This window comes from Rhipicephalus sanguineus, chromosome 11, assembly GCF_013339695.2.
Source record: "Rhipicephalus sanguineus isolate Rsan-2018 chromosome 11, BIME_Rsan_1.4, whole genome shotgun sequence".
Lineage (NCBI taxonomy): Eukaryota > Metazoa > Arthropoda > Arachnida > Ixodida > Ixodidae > Rhipicephalus > Rhipicephalus sanguineus.
Window position 1 is genome coordinate 107,142,120 of NC_051186.1, and position 19,199 is coordinate 107,161,318.

The following is a 19,199-nucleotide window of genomic DNA, read 5'->3' on the forward strand; positions in this document are numbered from 1 at the left end:
TATTGAAAGCTCAGTGACTATTATTGAAGGCTTGCGCTCGTGCGCCTTAGGAGACGAGCTTTGTCAAACCAATCTTTCTTTATTACAACCACTCATTTTCAGTGATGATGAGCTAGGACTGGCGTACATGCACAGTGAGCCGTGGTGGTGTCAGCAGCTTGGTTCAGGCACGGTCATGGCATTTGAGCGAAATAGAGCACCGTATGATCCGCTCTGAGAATTTTTTTCAGTGTAAGATTGCAACGTTCAATGGCTTTCAATTCAATGAGGCTGAAAAACAGCTTTTTTTCCCGTTTTAACATCCACAAAATTCTGTAAGAGTGAAGCGCAGTGCTTGTAGCTACCGTAAAGGCTGAACACCTTTCTCTCAGCACCTAGCTGCTGTGGGCCTTCCACCTACGGGAGTAGTGTTTGTAACCTGTGACCGCAGCCTCGCTATGAGTGAAATGTGTCAATTGGCTGGTTGTGCATTGACACTTGTTTATGCGATTATCTGTTCAGCCTTCCTTTGTGAGCACACCAGAATGGCAAGCTCATGGCTGTCTGGCTCTCTCTAGTTTTCTGGCTTGCTCGAAGAAGTAGAATCTCAAGCTGTTCCATCTTTACGCAGTTTCTTTGCTGAGGGTTTGCAGAGGGCATAGGTATTTGAGGTTGTGCAGACAACCCCCAAATGCTTTTCACACTGCACAAGGAACCAGATTTTTCTCTAACGTGGTGGCTCGACATAAAATTCTTGCTGCATGGAACAATGGGGAGAGACTTGTCATTGACCAAAATCTTTCCGGCAAACTTTCTTCTGTCACTTCGCACAGACTTACTCATCAACAGGCAATTGGCCATTCGACCTACTTGCAGCCTTTCCAGACTGCAAGTTGCAAATAACGCACACCATGTGTACATTATCTAAACACACACGCAGTCACTTCGTAAGAGTAGGTAGACTTGAAAACGAAAAGTTACATTGCCGAAACTGACTGCCACGGTTTGAAGTCTGATGCATCCGGCAACTAGCTATCTTTGCGATGAATGATATAAGTTTCCTTGATGCATTTGTATATAATGATAATGCCAGATTCTCTCAACAGGCACGTGCTCTACCCCACTGCATCATGCCACCTGAAGAAGTAATTAACATGAGGAAGTCCCGGAGTAAGCGGCCGCAGCACAACCCACTTTGAGGGCTTGGCTTGCAACTCTGATGCGAAGCGCACTATCATCACCATACCATAGTGTGTCTACTGCCCTAGCGCCAGACCTTTAGAATGCCGCTCGTCATCTTGTGCTAATTCTGTGTATTCCGTGAATCCGTGGAGTTTTTATTGCGAAAGAAATTATATGGCCACTCTCGGCTGATTTTTGCCGTCGCCGTCTGCTGATGCCGTCATGTCCTGGATATGTATATGTATGCATATAGAAAAAAGGCACAAAAAAAAATAAAGCAGAAGAAAAAATTCTGAAGTACCCGACCGCGGATTCCAACCAGCAAACCCTCGCTCCCCAGCGCGCAGCGTTAGACAACTTATCCACACGCCATGTATACTCCGGCGAAATAACGGCGCGCTATTTATATACACCATGTCACGCTAGTGGTAAGCAAATCTCGGAAGAGCGTGAGCGTGTTTTCTATCACGCAACGTTCCTAATTTTCTTTCAATTTAAAAACTGCCCTTGAGTCGCGCACGACAAAGTGGCCCTTTTCTGTACCCACTCGTGATGTGGAAGGAAAAAGAAAGATACCGGGAACACCTTGCTTCAGACGCCCCCGTGTGGCTGGAGACGCAGGGGGTATCGCCAGGCGCCACAGTTTAAAAGAAAAAGAAGTATCTAAGAGCGTCTTATTTTCCATTGTCGACACTTGCAGATGCAGCGCTCCTAATTTTCTTTCATTTAAAATACTGCCCTTGAGACGTACACCACAAAGTGGCCATTTTGTGTACCCACTAGGGATGTGCAAGAAAAAAAAAGACAAAACACCAAGCACACCTTCCATCAGACGCCCCCTGTGGTAGGAAACGCAGACTCCACGCGCCGCAGTTTAAAAGAAGACGTATTTAAGGACGTCTAAATTCTAAATTGTCCCACTTATATTAACCGGCGGTTTCACGGCAAATCCCCCGTAGTGGGTAAGAGCCAAGAATTAAGGATCAGTCATGCAAACGAGCAGCCAAGCATCTGATTCTTCATTGTCGACACTTGCTACGTGCTGCTCAACCCATAGGCGTAACAAGTGTGACAGTTGTTAGTTCCCGCTTGCCCTGTGCATGCCTGTCCGTTCATTTAGGGCGTCCTTCTTTGTGCTTTAGCGGCACGCTGCAAGTATTGAGCTGCTTCTTTTTCTTCGTGTGACATTTCGATTTTTCGCTATCGCATTGATTGCTTCGCCCTTGCGGCGAAACTGTGACTTTTTTCTGTTAAGAGGCCACAGAGATAATAGATGTCTTTAAGTTTGCCAGGGAGGGGCTTGACGCTGTAGTGACAGCAGTGTTGCACTAGGTTGCAAAACTAGGCTTTTGGTTTTGTCCCTCTTGCAACAAATCAAAATTCTCTGAACCTCAAGATTGTTGCATGCTCATCAGTTGCTCAACAATATTCCAAGCTTGTGGTTGTGGGTAGCTTTTCTCACATATATTGTCTCGCACACATTAGTCAAAAGCTACAATATATGATGATGACTTAGACTGTGTTTGTGTGTGGCTGTGCACGACATACATACGTGCATATACACAATGCATGGTGTTGTATATTCTTTGCTCGGTTTTTTATATTTGCTTCGATCGATGCTTAAGTTGACACGAAGGACATTACTGGTTTATTATCAGTAGCCTAGAAAACGTTTAACTTTATCCGTAAAAGAACTAAAACAGCAGGCCACTTCCTAGTAAGTTAAAACTAACAAGTGTCCCCAGTATTCATAACGGCTGCACCAAAGGCCATAAATTGTACTGCTTTACGCGATCAGTCTGTTCAGAACTATTCCATCGGGTACGGTTTGGTTTGGTTTTGGTTTTAACGCTGTGGATCTGCAGTAAACCAACAAAAACTGTTTTGGAGCAACATGCTTTAGTAGTCTAAAAGCCTTTGAATTGGTGAGGTGATGACTGAAAATTTCGTGTTTTCTTTTCGTTTGCTTCTTCACTTGTGTGCTCACTTAGCCCCGGTACATTGTCCCTACATCGTCAAATATGCAACAGTGGTTTCCAGTCTGTATGTACACGTCATCACTTCTTGTCTATTTCTAATGTGCTGATTTGCTCTCAGAAAGTTTCATAAAACAATGTGTTCTCTAGGAACAGTGCTAGCAGTATTTTTTATGATGATGGCTGGTACAAAGTAACTTCATATATTTATTTTTCAGTATCATTCTTCAGTAGCGTTCATCCAACACGAAATACTATACGTCAACCCTACAACCAGTTATCAAAGAGTGTCATGTGTAGCAACGGTAAATATCAGCCAAAATGTTTTTGTTTCAATGTTTGTGCAATCAGACAGTTGTGTATTTCTATCCTACCTGGTTTCTGCACTACCTTATATGACCTGCAATGTCAACTGTTTGGAAATGATTGCAGTTAAAAATGTCCTTATTGAGAGAATGGTGCTACGGCTTGCGAGGGGATAGGCAAAGTACCATCACACATGTAAACAATACAATCTATAAATGACATGTAATGTAGCTGAATGGAGTTTTAGGCTTCCTTGATTGCTTTCTTTTGAAAGAGCAAGGTTACATAAAGGAATGAGAGAACAAGTTTACGGAGCACTGATGGCTATATAAATGCAAAGCATTTCGTTGTGAACCAAAGGCACTTTGACCATTTCTATCTTATCTATCTGCCTAGGTCTGGCCCCTCTCGTGGTTATCTGCTGAACCTAATATATAGCAAAATTAGTACAGGATGACATAAATGTACAACATACATGAACAATGTTACATGCCCGTCAATGGCGCAGATAATTCGTGTCAAGGATAACTCGTGTCGCAGATAATTTGTTGCCGGTAGAGTTACTGTATATGCTGGCTTTAGGTAGCAGAGTTGCACATCTGTTTTCCAACGCCGCTAGCAACCATGCATTGCGGAGAAGCTGACGCTCGGGCCAATTTTTGTATTTCTCGACGCCGCCGCTGCAGCTCACTCAATTAACACTAGTCATCGACAGCCATTGTTTATCGCCGGCCTTCGACACGCCAGACATGTTTATCGGCGACGCGGTAGGCATGTCACCTGCAAAAATGGAGTGCGACTTCACTGCATAGCTGTGGTTGCTAGCCGGACCTATGCGCTACTCTGCTACCTAAAGGTAGCATATACAGTGACTCTAGTTGCCGGCATCAATGGCATTGTCGGGTAGCGAAAATCTTGATCAACACACACAATTAAAGTCAAGATTCAAGCCAGAATAAACCCATGCACTCAAACTCGCTGTCAAGTATTCCACCACAGGGGCACGCCAGTGCTTAAAACTTCTTTATAAAAAGAACCTATACAGGTGTCATGTTGGAGGGACATCAATTCTACTTGCATTGTTTTCTATCTGCTTTTACAGCAATGTAATAAACACAAAATATGTATTCCTATGACTCAGAAAACTGTATTCCAGCATTGCGCGAACGCAGAGGAATACACCAATGACCGCTACTGATCATATGTAGTACATTGTCACATCGCAGTGCGCGCTCCACTTCGATAAAACTGACGTCTGTGCTCTAACGTGAGTGCCGAAGTTATTTCAGGCAATAAAATATCCTTTATGCACCAGTGTAGTCGACATGCCTGGTAGGCCCTTGATATGCCCACAACTAATCAATGTACACAAAGACATCAATCCACCTCCTAACGCTTTGCTCAAAGCAAAAAAAAAGTAGCATATGCAGCAACTCCCTGTTGGCCTCGCATGAAAACAATCCCACAATGCGTGAGATCGCCCGGAATTTTTTAAACGCTTGTCACTGTGGTTGTGGTCATGGTGCTATAATGAAGTCTCCTGCAAACTTCTACACTTGTTTGTCCTCGTAAGCATGGTATTGGTGTGCTAATGATTGTGTACTTAACTTTTGTTTTGGACGACCACAGAAAAAAAGACCAATCTCGGACTTCTGTGCTTGTGAAAAATGCATTATTGATATTAAAGAGATATACACGACTTCAGTTCATCCTGCTTTTTACCCACCGTGGTAGCTCAGTAGCTATAGAATTGATCTGCTTAGCATAAAGCGTGCACGTTTGAATATGTTAATGATAGCCACACTTCAATGAGGCTAAAACGTAAAAAAAACATGCGTGTACTTTAAATGTGATCTAGTGTATACATTAAAGCTCCTGATGTGGTATAAATTATTCCAGAGTCCCCTGCTACACCATGCCTCATTATGATTTCCCAATGTAAAGCCCAAAACCTTCTCTTGCCCACTTTCTTTGTTAATTTTATCCCGGAAAGGACATGCATATGCAGCTGGTGTTCTGTGCAAACCCCAAAAAGTGAACCTTCAGTTCTTGAAATTAGGATGGAATTATCAATTCGCGCTTTAGGTTTACTTGTATAGTTCGCTCCTGACGATACCATGGTAAGGGCGTTCCATGTCCATTGTATAGGGAGCGTGTTATTCCCCTACAGCCGACACGGCATCGCACATGCGCAGTGTACATCTACCAAGGCATAAATACGGCGCATGCAATAAAACGTTACCATTCTTCTTCTGCACCCTGCGGTTGCCTCCGTCATTTATCAGCACGATACATGGTGTCAGAAGTGGCAGCTGTGCGGCCAACGAAGAAGCGGTGATGGAACTAAGGCCCCCGGAACCCTTGCAGCTGACGGGTAACCTGGCTTCGAAATGGAAACTCTTTAAGGAAAAATTTGACTTGTTTCTCCAGGCGACAGCGTCGAAAGAACATCCCGGGACTGAATCGTCGAAAGCAGCCCTCCTGCTCAGCATTGCCCTAGACGACTCCCTTGACGCGTTCAACACCTTCCAGTTCGCGGACAAAGAAAGCCGGGAAGACTACGGAACCATCGTGCGAAAGTTTGAAGCCTACTGCTCTGAGGTGGGAAATGAAGTTCATGAACGTTTTGAGAAGCTCTTTTAGCGCAAGCTAGGACAGGGACACAGAGGGAGGGAACAACACCAGCGCTGGTGTTGGTCCCTCCCTCTGTGTCCCTGTCCTAGTTTGCGCTAAAAGCTTCTCAAATTTAATATGTACCAACTAGCTCGACTTTCAGTCTTACTTCATGAACGATACTTGTTTCGCTTGAGGAACCAAGCTGAGGGAGAGCAGTTTGAAAAATTTCTTCGCGACCTTAAGAAGCAGGCAGAGCAGTACAACTTTCGTGATTCAAAAGATTCAATGGTGAGAGTCCAGCTAGTGTTTGGCACTAACGATGCAAAACTACGGGAGAAATTGCTTCAGGAAAAGAACCTAACGCTGCAGAAAGCGGAAGAAATGTGCAAAGTTGCAGAAACGTTGACACAAAGGAAGGTAGTCTGGCGCGAAGGCAACAATGTGATAGATGCTATCGCAAAAAGGACAGCAACGAAGTGTGGGGTAGACAATCGGCATCAAGGCAGCGATTATCGGTGCACGAAGTGTAACCGCCAGCACAAACCACGCAAGTGTTTCGCTTATGGCAAGCGATGCAACTTTTGCAATAGGCTTCATTATTTCGCAGTCTGCTGCCCGACACATACAGGCAAGGACGAAGTAAGGGATGTAAACGAGCAAGGTGTCGACGATACCTTCGAAATCCTTCAAGTAGGTAATGAAAGCAGAAGAGGCAAGGATTGGAAAGTGATGGCACATGTCGCCAATCAAGAAGTACTGTTTAACGTTGACACCGGCTCCCAGGCTAACCTCCTACCTTTTGCTGTTTACCGAAAGATGGCAACAGAATGTCATTTGAAGCCCTCAAATTCAGTACTTCGAGCATACAACGGTGGAGAGATCAAGAATTTCGGATGGACTTCACAAAGTGTCACTATAGGAGAGACAACTAAAAATATCACATTCTTCATGGTAAAGCGTGTCAGGCCATACTTGGCTTGGATGCTAGTGAAAGTTTGGGTCTTTTTCAACGCACTGTCGGCATAGTTGACGCTTGCCACGAGCATGATGTACTACACGACTTCAAACTCGTCTTTCAGGGTCTCAGATGTCTCAAGTAGCCTTACAGCATGGTGCTGCAACCAGGAACAGTGCCTGTCGTCCAGCCAGCACGCCGCGTGCCGCTCGCATTACGTCAGCCACTTCGGGAAGAGCTTGAAAGAATGGAGCGTGCCGGGATTATCAAGAAGCAAACCGCCCCAACAGACTGGGTGAGTCCTTTGGTTTTGGTGTAGAAGAAAGACCGCCGTCTAAGAGTATGCATGGATCCGAGGCGCATCAATGAACATATCAAGAGGCAGCATTATCAGCTTCCCAAACGGGAAGATATCGAAGCAGAACTCGCTGATGCTGCGTACTTTAGCAGATTGGACGCGAACTCCGGGTTTCACCAAATTCTTTTAGACGAGCGAACATCCAAGATATGCACTTTTGCAACCCCATTTGGCAGATACAGGTATCTTCGGTTGCCTTTCGGCATTTCCTCTGCACCGAAGGTTTTTCAGCTGACAATGAGCCAGGTTTTTGACGGTTTGCCAGGTGTTCATATTTACAACGATGACATCCTAGTGTGGACCAAAACGAAAACGGAGCACGATGATAGACTGAGGGTAGTTTTGCAGGTGGCTCAGAAAGCTGGCTTGGCGCTAAACGCACAAAAATGTGAATTTGGGTTGACAGAAATACAGTTCTTAGGTGACGTGATTAGCCGGAAAGGAATATCGCCCAGCCCGAAGCTCATTCGAAGTTTGAGGAATGTGCCACCGCCAGAATCAAAGGCCGATGTTCAGGGCATGCTCGGGGTACTAAACTACTTTGGCAAGTACGTCCCACGCCTGTCACAAAGGACTACGCTACTGCGTGATCTTATCAAGTCGAAAAACATTTTTGAGTGGACCGAGAACCACGCAAAAGAATGGAAAGCAGTCGCTCACATCTTAACTTCAGTGCCAGTACTAGCCGTCTTTGATCCCATAAAGGCAATTAAGATGACATGCGATGCTTCGAAAGGTGGTGTAGGTGCAGCGCTTCTGCAATGTCAGGCGGACAACAGCTGGCGACCAGTTGCCTACGCTTCCCGTGTCATGACGGAAGCCGAACGACGGTATGCGCAAATTGAGAAAGAGGCACTAGGCATTGTTTTTGGGTGCGAAAAGTTCTATCAATTTGTGTACGGCCAGAAATTCTTCATCGAAACCGATCACAAACCATTAATTTCAATAGCATCCAAGGAAAGTTCTGACATGCCCCCGCGCTTGCAGATATTTTTTCTGAGGCTTATGGAATACCATTATTCTTTGCAGTTCGTCCCAGTAAAGGACGTTGTACTAGCAGACATGCTGTCACGAGCATCCCCATCGATTGGAAATGACAATACTGAGGCAACGGAGGACGTCATCGTTCATGCCGTACAACTCAAGGGCGCAATGGTCACGGAAAATACGCGCCGGAAACTAGCCAACGCATCTGCTCAGGACGACTACTTAAATGCGGTCATCGGCAAGGTAACCGCCGGCGAAGAGGTACAAGGTGAATTAAAACCATTTTCCGCGGACCTGACAGTCGTGAATGGAGTTTTCTTGAAGGGCAGCAAAGTCGTGGTACCGAGAAGCATGCCGCGCGAGAGTTCATGCCGGACATCTCGGATTGCGAAAGTGCAAAGAAAGAGCCAAAAGTCTGATTTGATTTTGTGGCCAGGGCTTAACAGTGACATAACTAAGCTTATTCAGAGGTGTCCCACTTGCAAGAAATACGCCTACAAGCAACCGCAAGAGCCTCTTCTGTTGCGCGGAACTCCAGCATGACCATGATATAGGGTTGGTTCTGACATATTTCAGTATGCCGGGCGATCGTATGTCGTTGTATTTGATGCTCTTTCAAATTTCCCAGAGGTCGAGCAACTGAGTAACACAACGGCAATGACCACAGTAGAGGCTCTCAGTGCTTTCTTTTCCCGCCAAAGAGTTCCGGTTGAAGTGTGCACGGAAGGCCCACAATTCGCCAGTTACGAGTTCGCGCTCTTCGCGAAACAGTACGACTTCGTACACGTCACATCAAGCCGGGCTACCCCCAATCCAATGTACTGGCGGAGAAAGGCGTCGAAGTAGTCAAGCGTATCCTGAAAAAATGCGCCGACTCAAGGAGGGACTGAGCTACTGTGTTTCTGACATGCTCCATAATCACAGAATCCTTTCACTGCATAGCCTTGTTAAATACAATTTATGTATAGTGTTATTTAAACTGATGAGCAACCCTCCTCCTGTGAACATATTTCCCGAAGCCATTCTAGTTAACAACAATCGAACAAGGTTCGCAGCTAACAATAATTTATTACTGCCATTAGTCCATACTAATTATGGGAAACACTCTGGATATTTCGCGTCATTATCGATTTGGAATAGCCTTCCTCCTAACATTAAGCAGTCTTTATCACTAGCTCTTTTTAAAAAAACATTATTCTCATTTCTTCTTATACATTAGAATTATGAAATGTATATTATATTCACTTCTCATTAGTGTACTTTTCGTGCTGCCACAGCTTTTCATCTTTTTTTCTTTTTAATCGTCCCATTATTCAATGTCAATGTTTTTTGAATTTTTTTTTACTTTGTTGCATTTTGTAATTTTTTTTTTATTTTTTATAATTTTGTAAAATGTTTTAAGCAGTGTTCTTGTTGTACTTATAATTGTTTAATTTCGAATACTTGTAGTTTGTATTACATTTTCTTGTATAACTTTTACCACGCTGTTGACATAGTTGCATTTTACTTATACATCTCTCTCACATTTTTCTGACAAGAGGTCCCCCTTCAGCCAAATGCTCTGGGACCTCCTTCTGTATACTTATGTAAGCATGTATGTTTTGTATGAAAGTAAATAAACTGAAACTGAAACTGAAACTGAAACTGACTTTTGGTTAGGTCTGTTGGCCTACCGATCATCACCTTTAGAAGATGGACGATGACCAGCTGAGTTACTGCAAGGCAGGCGCCTCAGAAGTAACATGCCTGATTTTCACGAAGTCACCAAAACGGAAGTGAGAAAGCACCTGCAACAAAAGGAAGGACGACCGGTTCCACCTTTGACGCAAGGCACCGTAGTTCGAATACGGGACAATGCGTGGTCGCGTATGGGCAGGATTGTCAACACAGCTGGCCCGAGGTATTACATCGTGCAAACAGGGCCCCACAACGTGCTCAGGCGCAACTGACGTCACCTACTTCGCACAAGTGAGGACTATAGTCCTGAGTCAAGTGACGAAGAATATAGCGCGCCTTCTACGCCATCTTGTCCAGCTGCGACTGCCTGCAGAGCACCTACAGAGTTGTCAGCCTCCAGTGATGAGACAGCCTCCAGTGGCTCTACAGACTTGTCACAGCAGGCCTGCATGCTACCTCGTCATGAGCAGTCTCCAGTCATCCAGGCTGAAGTCCCAACTGCGCCAACTGCAGCAGCGCATGCCTGCGCACCGAATCCAGCTCCGAGAAGGTCAACACGCTCAATCAAGCCATCTCAGCGCCTTGCGTACGGTGCAAACTTTCAGCAGATAGCATAAACTCTTTGTGTAAAACTTTTGTACCGGCAGAAGGATGTATCAGGAGCGTATTATTCCCCTACAGCCGACACGGCATCGCACATGTGCAGTGTACATCTACCAAGGTATAAATACGGCGCATGCAGTAAAACGTTACCATTCTTGTTCTGCACCCTGCGGTTGCCTCCGTCATTTATCACCACGATACAGCCATATCACAGATATTTAAAATGGATAACAATGTCAAAATGGCTGCATAGCACAAATGAACGAAAAGAGAGGACACGACACATCACCAACTCGCCAAAGCTTCAAGCTCTATCAACTATCTTCATGACTGGAGCAGTTTCATCATGACTGCATGCTTCTCTGTCTTGTGCACTAGCACGTGCACGTGCACTGGTACATTGGACACTAGCATTCTTGTCGTACAGATACAGCACAATCAGTTTTCAGTGGATATATATGTGTATAAAGCAAGCCCCTAGCCAGGAATCTTTCTGGGGTGGGGCACTTGCTCAAAACAATGACTATTTGGCAAAAACACAAATTTGTATTCTTTTACGTAAAAAACACCTAGTTCACCAAAATTTCGGGGGGGGGCGGCCCCTAGCCCCCCCCCCTCCTCCCGGCTAGGGCCTGGTTTAAAGGCATCATGTTTCAGGACAGAACATACCAGTAAAAAAATGTAGCACTACAGCATTGTGCCGCATACTCAAGAGACACTTCTGTTATCACAACTGGATGTATGCTTACACAACAAATTTCTGTTGTGCCACAAAGCGTTTCCGTAGTACTACAAATTTTTGTCGCATTAGTTGAGGAAGACTTCTGCTGTCAGAAATGAATACACGCTAAGACATCAACTTGATGTTGTAGCACACCACATTTATGTAGTACTGCGAAATTTTGTCGCATGCTGCTCGTTGCGCAGCGTACATCCAAAAGGTACTACGCGAAATTCCCTCGAAAACGATGTTTCATTTACATTCCTTGTTAAGGGAATGATTAAATGGAACTAACAGATTCTTTAGAAGGTACTTTTGGTGTTTCTATTCACCTCATTTTGGGGGCTTGAACGGAGTGCATTGGGAGTTTTTTTTTTCTGCTTCTTTTAAGAGCTTCTAAAACATCGTTTTGTAGGCGGCTCGAGAGCGATCGCGAGAAAAAATATTTTCAGCTATATATTAGCGTTTCACGAACAACTGCTGCAATTATTCATCACTAGGACATATTGGAAAATGGACATCAATATATTTAGGGACAGTTACGATATTTACATACACGTACCCGCGACACAGGAATCGAACTCGTGACCACACGCACCGCAAAGAAACAGCACAACCATTACACTACACCGCCACCACTTGATTGCGTAAAACGGCTGCTTGGGCGAGTTGGTTCATGATTAAGATAGATTTACCAGCGCAAAAAAGACAGGACATTTAGGAAGAACACACACATAGCGCTGCACTCCCAACTGATTTATTACTTGGCAGGGTACCCTTCCCACGTGCTATCAGCCGTAGCGGAAAGCATGTTCAGAGGCGTGAAAAGTGCTGACCGGGTGCAGGAACAGGTGCCAACTCAAAGGAAGAGGACCGTGGTGGTGCCGTACATGCACAGGTTGTCGCACAACCTGAAAAAGATAGCCCAGCGGTGCGATATCAGGGTGGCATTTTCAGCCCCGGATAAGCTTTCCAGGTTTTGCCGAGCGGTGAACGCTCCCTCTGGGAACAAGGACGTGTGCGAAACAAAAGCACCGCCATCCTTTTGTGCCGTGTGAGCAAGGAGTTGTGTACTCCACGCCACTCTCATGCGGAAAGTACTATGTTGGACAAACGGGCAGGTGCCTCAATATGTACGTCTCAGAGAGCACCAGCAGAACCTGCAGTCGTTAAGAAAGTTAAAAGAACCGGCAAGCTCGAGCAGGCGCAATCAAGACAGGCGGAAGTACGTTCCTGTGCCATATATGCATGGGCTATCCCACAACCTTAAGAAGGTGGCCAGCAAAGCGGAAGTGGATGTGTTGTTTTCAGCTCCACAGAAATTAGTGAACCTTAGTAAGGGTTCTCACCCCTTCCACAAGAAACGCCGAAGATGCGCGAAGAAGCACCAGTGCCCGTTCGTGGCCTGTGCTCGGAGTGTTGTTTATAGACTTCCGTTTTCGTGCGGCAAGGTATATATCGGGCAGACGGGCGGATGCCTGAATGATAGGCTCAGAGAGCACAAACAGAAGCTTAACTGTTACAGCGACGGGCACGTATCAGTGCATTGTAGTGACTGCGGCTGCCGACCTGTGTTCAATGAGTGCGTAGTTCTGCATAGGAACTTTGATAAAAATACGCGGGAAATTGTCGAGGCATGGTTGATTGCTAGAGAAGATACCAACTGTGTCAGTGCACCCTCGATTGCTCTCAGTGCTAAGGAAATCGCGTATCTGGATGATGCAGGCTTGCGCTTGTGATACGGTTCTGTGGTGACGATTGCTGCCTTTCAATGCTGTATAAGTACAACATGTTTCCGAAATAAAGATTCAGTTGTGAGTAGCGCACGTCCTGTCCTCTTTCTGTGGTCCCTGTCTTATCAGCGCTATGCCTTGAATGAACGTTCCTGGGTTTGACTGGCTATTACCGGAAGTGCATACCGAACTACGCCGAACTAACAAAGCCATTGCCAGTCCTCATAAGAAAGGGACAAAGCCACAATGTAACGTGGGGCCGAGCTCAAGAGGAAGCATTCACAGCACTAAAGGAGAAGCTCGGTTATGCGCCCATCGTCCTCACTCCCGACCTTTGGTAGGAATTTGTACTTCGCACAGAGGCCTCCAATACGAGCCTGGGTGCGGTATGCTTCAGATGGGAAACGATCAAGTGCTACACCCTGTCGCTTACGCTAGTCGTAACCTATTGCCCAGGGAGATCGCTATTCTACAATCGAGCGGGAATGCCTCGCAGTTGTATGAGCCATACAGAAGTTCCATATTTACTTGTATGCAAAGTCTTTCAGTGTGCAGTCAGACCACCAGCCCTTACAGTACTTGAATTCTGCCAAACACCTCAACAATAGAGTGTTCAGATGGGGCCTCCTTTTGCAAGAATATTCCTTTTATGTTGAGTATATAAAAGGCTGTGACAACGTAGGAGCCGACTACATGAGTCGTGCTTGACATGTTGCAACAAACTGAACCGCACAAACTCGAAAGCGTGATGTGCACTAACTGTTTATTCCCGCGCTTTTCTCTTAGAGTAGTTGTGAACAACTTTCTTGAAAAAGGGGGTATTGTAATAATTAATGGTGCGCGCGGGTTAATATAGGCAAGAACAGAACAGTGCGCCGTGGGTGGCGACTTGTGTGGACGTTTGGATGTGTGCGCCGTGCGGTGGCGAACAGGATGACAGTCGTTTGCGCGGCGTGCCTCGAGACAGTGTGACCAGTGCGTGGGCCGTGCGCGACAGTCAAATTTCAGGGCTGGGATACTTCTTCGCTGGGTGTCCGGTCCATGGGAGAACCCGCAGCCGTAGCAGATCTTCCCGTAGCAGCCTCGACTTACCACAGCGCTCCCGCCTGTTCCGCTACGGGAAGATCGAGCCAGGGACCGTGTACGAGGCCGGGCGAAGCGTCGACACCGTGTGCAGGCGGGCACCCTCAGGGTTCGGCCCAGGAACAGGCATGAGCCGAGGGCGTCAACCGTGGAGCGGGTCCTTTGGGCGCGGAGTCCCGGCATCAACGACCGCGGAGTAGACCTTCGTGACTTCACGCACACATACCAAGCACCGAGCTGCGGCATCGGACGGTCGATGCACGACGCCTTCAACTCGCCAGTGTCATCGGCTCCGACAACAAACTGTACGCCACTGTTTAACTATTTCGCGTAGCAGCCATTATGTCAATGTAACATTCCCTATTCTTTGAGTATTTTCGTGTGGGCAAAGATGTCTTACATGTGCTTGTCCACCTGCGTGCTGCGTCATTCTTTCTGGAGCGAATCCTGAACCCGAACATAACATCACACTCTAATCGAAAAGTATCGCGTCTACGCTTGCAAAAATTAACAAAATTAGTCAACGCAGCAACCTATGGCATCACCTCATACGGTATTGCGCCTAATAATTTGTGCAAATGTGTGGTCTATGGAATAGCACACGAAAGCACACCAGAAGACTTACTGAGAGAAGTTGAAGCACCGGCCTATAGGGTCCACAGGCTGACGCCTCGGCGACTCCGTAGGAACGGTGATCACATTACGTGGCAAGCGGGTCCCATTATTCGTCATCGCTTAAGGGCACGCTGTGTGCTGCTGCCTCTAAAAACGTACCATTCAACACTGCAGAAAGTACAACAAGGCACCGTGATAACGGATACACCAAGCCTCCTCACACGCCAAACTGTCGAGTGTGCGGAGAACCATTATCAACGGACGAACATGAATGCCACCCTTGCTGGATATCTTGCGGTGGCGAAAACGCGACGGCTGCCAAACCGCGCCCAAAGCAGTATTTGCCGCCAGTCAGCCGACGCGAGACATTCCAGCCTGTTTCTTCCAACCGGGAGGCCAAGTCCTCATCCCCGAGCACCGGAGGCCATAGTCCACCATCGAAGAAACGGCGGAGAAGCACGTCCAGGAGTGAAGCCAGCCGAAGGAGCCGTTCCAGGAACCGGTTGGGGTCTAAGCGGGGAAACTCGTCGTCGCGGAGTGGTTTCTTTAGCCGGCAGAGATCTCCAGGCAGGCGCACGGAAGGGACAACGCAGAATTTTGGCCAGCAAAGCGGTCCACGCAAGAAAGGACAAATAGTCTTTCCCACTCTCTCAAACTTCAGCGCGACAACACACACCGCAACCTATGTCAATTGACGCCCAGCAACACCCTCACGTGCCCCCGACTACAGCATGCGCAGACTATTGCACACGAGAGGCCTTGAGCGAAATGGCTTTTCACTAAAGAAAGAATTTGCCGCTATGATGGAGGTAGGAATGCAGAAAATGAAGGATTCCATTACGGCCGCACTAACAGCTCCGCTTCAACAACTAATACAGCGTGCCCTACAACTAGAGGTGTGCGCCGCTGCGCCGCGCCACCGCCGCCTGTTTTTGCTCACCCCGCTCGCGCCGCCGCCGAAGTCCCAAGAGAGATCACGCCGCCGCTGCCGCCTCGCAATAATTGCGGCGCGCCGCCGTTAGTATTTTCTTTTAATTCGAATAGGGAATGTGGAAATAAAATACAGCACTTCGCCGGATGAGCTCTTCTCGAAGTGTCCATATAATGAACTGTCCATTTCAGCGGCTGCTGAATAGCGGGAACTCGGCCAGAAGCACGCCCCCTTTTTCCGGTTCCTGTTCTGCAGCGCCATCATGACATCACAAAGCATATAAACACTCTCGACACAAATGACAGGGACGGAATGCGCTTCAATGCAACGAACGGAGCCCTCAGAGATCAGATTTTCGGTGCACATGTCTTTTGATCGTGTTAGCCATCGATTTTGGTTGAATGGGGCCGCTCGTCTAACGCAGCTGTAAGGTCGGTACACATTCCCTGCATCGTTCTAAAACATCTGGGACACATTCATATGCAAATTCAGACTTGAAAAGTTCCTTTTCTGTGCATTTCGTCCGCTCTCTTACGAGGAATGTGCTGGCGGGTTCGGTGCGGCGACGTGGTCAAGAGCGAGATGACAACACGGCTCACCGCTTTTACAGAGAAAGCATATATGAGATCAATTCAACGGCCGTTTTTGGTGCCGTAGTTGTCCGCCGCCGCCGCCGCCGGTGTCCGTAACCACTATCGCGCAAAATAAAAAAACAAATAGGAAAAAATTTCCAGGATTCAACGCAGTTCGAACCCGGGCCCTCTGCGTGGGAGCCCAGTGTTCTACCTCTGAGCCATGCCGGTGCTTGAAACTGCCTTGCAAAAAGACGCTATACAGGCTTCATGTCCGGAAGGAACCACAGTATTCTACGTAATGTAGCGTGATAGAAGAGTGAAATAAGAAACAGCCGTCACACGACGTGAATTGTGTAACCACGACTCACACATTGCGAATTGCGCAACGAGTAGGTTGTTGAATGCTTCCAACCCATTACGAAGGGCTCTGCCATAATTCCTCATCGTCATCAGGCACAACATCAACAAAGTGCGCATAACGCCTTACATGTTTTTAGCGGGTACCACGGCTCTCCGTTGAATGACGAAAAGTGGCATAGTGGCTGCTTCCCTACATTACAGAAATTATGAGTTATAGCTTAGTGGGTTCCTCTGAAGCGCACTTGTATTGGCTGCCAATGAAGCCCATAAGCCAATGATCCATTTCCTCAAGGTCTCAATAAAGCTCTCCCCCCCTCTCTCTTTCTTACGTCAACGTATGTTATATTGCATGGTGGGAGAGCGAAATAGCGACCGGGCATCACACTATGCGAACTATGTAACTGGTGAGCCGTTTAAAGCTTCCAACCTATTACAAAGGGCTGAGCCACAATTCTTCGTCATCAGTCGTCACGTGAACAAAGTGCACGTAATGCCTTACAGATGTGTAGCTGGTACCTCGTTTCTGCGCAAAATGAAGAATAATGGCGTTGTAGGTGCTTTCGAACTTCACAAATAATGTGATTTATGGCGTAGTGCGTCCCTTGCTAGTGTACTTGTATTATTAGCCACAAGAGAGTTTAGAACGAGCTCTAAAAATGCCGCTCTTGCAGCTTTCGCTGTGACTGTGCTGCGCTTTCCCCGCAGGCCTGGCGTTTTTTTTCGAATCACTGAATGCGCTTTGCCGAAATGGACTGTGGACATCTCCTTTGGATGAGCACATCTAGAATAGCTCCCCACAAGTTGTAGTATCTTTTTCTTCTCCAGAAATATCACGAGTATTGCCGGACCTTAACGCTGCCGCGTCCTCCAGCCCTAAATGGACACTAAAGAGAAAAAATGAATTGGTTTAGATTAATAAATTGTAATTTGAGAACTATAATGCCGTTCATTTCACCATCATAGGTGTATTAATAATGAAAAAAAAAATAGGTTCAAAATTTCACCTTTAAATTTCGCGCCAAAATTTCCACGCCTGAAGTCACGATTTTCAAAATGTATTTATCGTATTTTGGCGCCATTGGCTCATCAAAATTTCCTCAAACTTGGTATGTTAATTCTATGGCCCACTGAGTGGACAGTGTACCTCGTATTTACCGTTTAGGAACTACGTTGGCCCTAGCAGTCGCCGTCAAAATATGTGACGTCACGGCGAATGGTGCGGACACTTCAAGGTGGCGTCGCCACCCACATTTTCTTTTTGCGCGATTTCTCGCTTACTAAGCGTCTCCTCGCAGCAAGCGCGGTGTTCTTGGTATCGTGAAAGTTTAGTATGCTAATACGAGAAAGATCATTTTGCTCTGTAGTGTCCCTTTAAAGAGCGACGACCCAACTCGCTGGTTAGCATATTCTTGGGGTCTTGGACCTAATACACTGTGCATAAATAAGTAAAATAGATAATATATATATATATATATATATATATATATATATATATATATATATATATATATATATATATGTGTGTGTATATATATATATATATATATATATATATATATATATATATATATATATATATATATATACACTTTTTTTCCTTTCATTCTTACGTGATATATAGATAAATAAATACAGAAGTAAAGAGAATGGCTAACTTAGAATATAGCTGAGCTAGTTGGTAGGTATTCACGTTAAGAACACATGCCGTGGAAACACGGACATAAGAGAAAAGTCGAGAGAGTGAACAGCTGCGTCTCACGTAGACCACTACTCGCACTTGATTGATAGGTATGGTCTCTTGCGTAGGAATGCGCAGATAAATATTTGTGTCTACCTTGGGTTCCGCTGCTGTGTGATTTTTCAGTTGTTAGCGGCGTTTCTGGTCTTTTAACTACTCTCCCTTGTCCGTGTTTGCACGCCCTGTTTTTATAACGGGGCCCCTAACAGCCTCTGAAAATACAAGAAAAAACGAAAACAACGAGCGCGTTATTCTCTCTAGGCGTTTCTTGTCTTTTGGCGCACTTGGTGATGCCAGAACAGTGATTCACGTGACATCATCAGGGTACATACTCTCGACTGGTCCATACACGAGAAATAACAGTTGTGAATTGTCTCCCATACTGCTTCGATAGGTAGCGCCCACCCGCTCTTGCTTCTCTGGCACGACTATCGCGCGCGATTAATTGATTTCGCTCCATTTTGTGCGTTTGCGACCGCGCATACAGACATAACAGACTGTAGCCGACAAGCGCGAAATCATGATACGTTCAACGCTTGGTGCGGACATTGTACGCGTGTTTTATGAAGAAACAAGTGGCGAGGAGATGTCCCATATAAGAAGGGTATTGAAGGCGAGAACGAAACCAATGGAAAAGGCGCCGAATTATATGATTCTTCCAAGAGACGCACTCTTTGCAATGGAGACGATGCAGCTTTCCAGGAAAAAGGCAAGCCCGCTTCGACGGTTTTTTGTATATATTTTATTGCGTTTGCAGTTGTATGGACACTCGGCACAGGTTTTCAGCGCCACCGTCATGTTCCG